The sequence below is a fragment of the Aegilops tauschii genome, chromosome 4 (assembly GCF_002575655.3).
Source record: "Aegilops tauschii subsp. strangulata cultivar AL8/78 chromosome 4, Aet v6.0, whole genome shotgun sequence".
Classification (NCBI taxonomy): Eukaryota; Viridiplantae; Streptophyta; class Magnoliopsida; order Poales; family Poaceae; genus Aegilops; species Aegilops tauschii.
In genome coordinates this window covers 213,624,890-213,628,159 of record NC_053038.3, presented here as the reverse complement: position 1 = coordinate 213,628,159, position 3,270 = coordinate 213,624,890, and positions in this window count along the sequence as shown.

The window sequence follows — 3,270 nt, the reverse complement described above, 5'->3', positions numbered from 1 at the left end:
CTTATAAGCATGTCAACTTTTGTGGAGTGCAAAGAGTTTGCAAGTACACACCAATTAGGGAAAATAGATTTTGCAAGAGGCATAAGTATTTGGAAACTAAATGGTTGCAAGAGAGGCTAGATGTTTGTGCTGAAAATTATAAATTTCTTCACCATACTTCTTAACTTTGCAATGAACATGGTCATTTAAATCTCCAATGCAAAAAAATTCATGATCGTATTGTGTCCAAAAATTGTGATGTTTTAATTTCCCTTGCACATCATAATGAACTTAGTTTGCTTTTGGGTTATGAAGAAATGAAACGTACAACTAAGCATATTCCAGAATATAACCTTGAGAAATTCCTCGATATTGATCTAGAAGAAATTTTTATGTATTGTGCGGTGAATTGTATTGAAAATCCTTATATTGCCAATTACATAAAGAAAAGAAAACAAATAGAGGATGAAGAGAATACTAATGAAAGGGAACAGGCTTCCCAATATCCTACTATTATTTCTTATGATGAATCAGGTAACGAGGAGGAGCCTTTTATTCAACCAATCTCATTAATAAGGAGCTCCAAAAAGAGGACTGAACCCACACATAATGTGAAGAAGAAAAATAAAAGACGGAGAAGCAAAGGTGAAAAGGTATCCCTCCCTAATGATGTTGCTCCTATTACTCATTGTGATGATGATACTTGCTATACTATTGGTGCTATCCATACTATTAATGATGAGAGTGATTATGCTTATGATATGAAAAGGGCCAAGCTTGGGGATGCTATGTTCGATGAAAATGACATGTTTGAGAATATATTTGTTGAAAGTAATGTTTGTCCCAAGCATGGGGATGCTATGTTTAATGAAGATGATATTTCTAGTCTCCCATGTTTTGATATGCAAATTTATTATGATGATAGCATGCCTCCTACTTATGATGATTATATTGATGAAAGTGGGTTTGGAAGAGTGTCAACTTTAGGAAGTAATGATCCCACTATTTTGGAGGATGTTGAATCTTATTGTGACAATCATGAAAGTGGATTTGGAGATGTCACGACTTTATTTAGTAATGATTCCACTATCTTGGAAGAGGTTTCAATTGATTATGATGAGAACAAAGTTTCTACTTATGATGATTATTGTGATGATTCTTATGCTATTAAAAGGAGTGATGATTATATTTATAAAAAAAATCATGATTATGATTACCCCTTTTCTGAAAATTACTCTTTTAATGTGGAAACAATTTATAGTATTCGAGTCTCTTATGATACTCCCACTATTCCGAATGAGAATAAATTTGCTTATGTGGAGAGTAGTGAAATTTCTATGCAAGTAGACATGAAAAGAATGCTTTAGGTGCTGGTTATATTGTTGAATTCATTCATGATGCTACTGAAAATTATTATTAGAGAGTATCATATGCTTGTAGGAATTGCAATGATATCAAGTTTCCTCTCTATGTGCTTAAAGTTTTGAAGTTATGCTTGTTTTGCCTTCCTATGCTAGTTGATTATTGTTCCCATGAGTTGTTTGCTCAAAAAATCCCTATGCATAGGAAGTGGGTTAGACTTAAATGTGCCACATATTCTTCATGATGCTCTCTTTATGTTTCAATTCTTATCTTTTATGTGAGCATCATTGAAATCATCATGCCTAGCTAGGGGCGTTAAACGTTAGCGCTTGTTGGGAGGAAACCCAATTTTTTTTGTTCTTTGCTTTTTGCTCCTGTTTAGTAATAAATAATTCATCTAGCCTCTGTTTAGATGTGGTTTTATGTTTTAATTAGTGTTTGTGCCAAGTAGAACCTTTGGGAAGACTTGGGTGAAGTCTTTATGATCATGCTGTAAAAAACAGAAACTTTAGCGCTCACGAGATGTGCTGCCATTTTTTACTGGAGAGTGCTTTTAGGTTGATTCTTTTTGAAGATGATTAATAGACAAATTACTCAGGTCCACCAATTTATTTCAGAATTTTTGGAGTTCCATAAGTATACGTTTGATACAGATTACTACAGACTGTTCTGTTTTTGACAGATTCTATTTTCTATGTGTTGTTTGCGTATTTTGATGAATCTATGAGTAGTATCGGAGGGTATGAACCATAGATAAGTTGGAATACAGTAGATATTACACCAATATGAATTTATAATGAGTTCTAACAGTACCTAAGTGGTGATTTATTTTCTTATACTAACGGAGCTTACGAGTTGTGTGTTGAGTTTTGTGTTGTGAAGTTTTCAAGTTTTGGGTAAAGATTCGATGGACTATGGAATAAGGAGTGGAAAGAGCCTAATCTTGGGGATGCACAAGGCACCCCAAGGTAATATTAAAGGATAACCAAGAGCCTAAGCTTGGGGATGCCCCGGATGGCATCCCCTCTTTCGTCTTCGTTCATCGGTAACTTTACTTGGAGCTATATTTTTATTCACCACATGATATGTGTTTTGCTTGGAGCGTTATTTTATTTTCTTTTGTTTTGCTTGCTGTTTGAATAATATACCAAGACCTGAAATTCTTAAATGTTAGAGAGTCTTCACATAGTTGCATAATTATTCGGCTACTCATTGATCTTCACTTATATCTTTCGGAGTAGTTTGTCAGTTGCTCTAGTGCTTCACTTATATCCTTTTAGAGCACGACGATGGTTTTACTTTGTAGAAATAGATAAACTATCATGCTTCACTTATATTATTTTGAGAGTCATAAACAGCATGGTAATTTTCTTTGGCTACAAAATTAGTCCTAATGTGATGAGCATCCAAGATAGGTATAATACAAACTTTCATATAAAGTGCATTGAATACTAAGAGAAGTTTGATACTTGATAATTGTTTTGAGATATGAAGATGGTGATATTAGAGTCATGCTAGTTGAGTAGTTGTGAATTTGAGAAATACTTGTTCTAAAGTTTGTGATTCCCGTAGCATGCACGTATGGTGAACCGTTATGTGATGAAGTCGGAGCATGATTTATTTATTGATTGTCTTCCTTATGAGTGGCGGTCGGGGACGAGCGATGGTCTTTTCCTACCAATCTATCCCCCTAGGAGCATGCGCGTAGTACTTCGTTTCAATAACCAATAGATTTTTGCAATAAGTATGTGAGTTCTTTATGACTAATGTTGAGTCCATGGATTATACGCACTCTCACCCTTCCACCATTGCTAGCCTCTCTAATATCGCGCACCTTTCGCCGGTATCATACACCCACCATATACCTTCCTCAAAACAGCCACCATACCTACCTATTATGGCATTTCCATAGCCATTCCGAGATATATT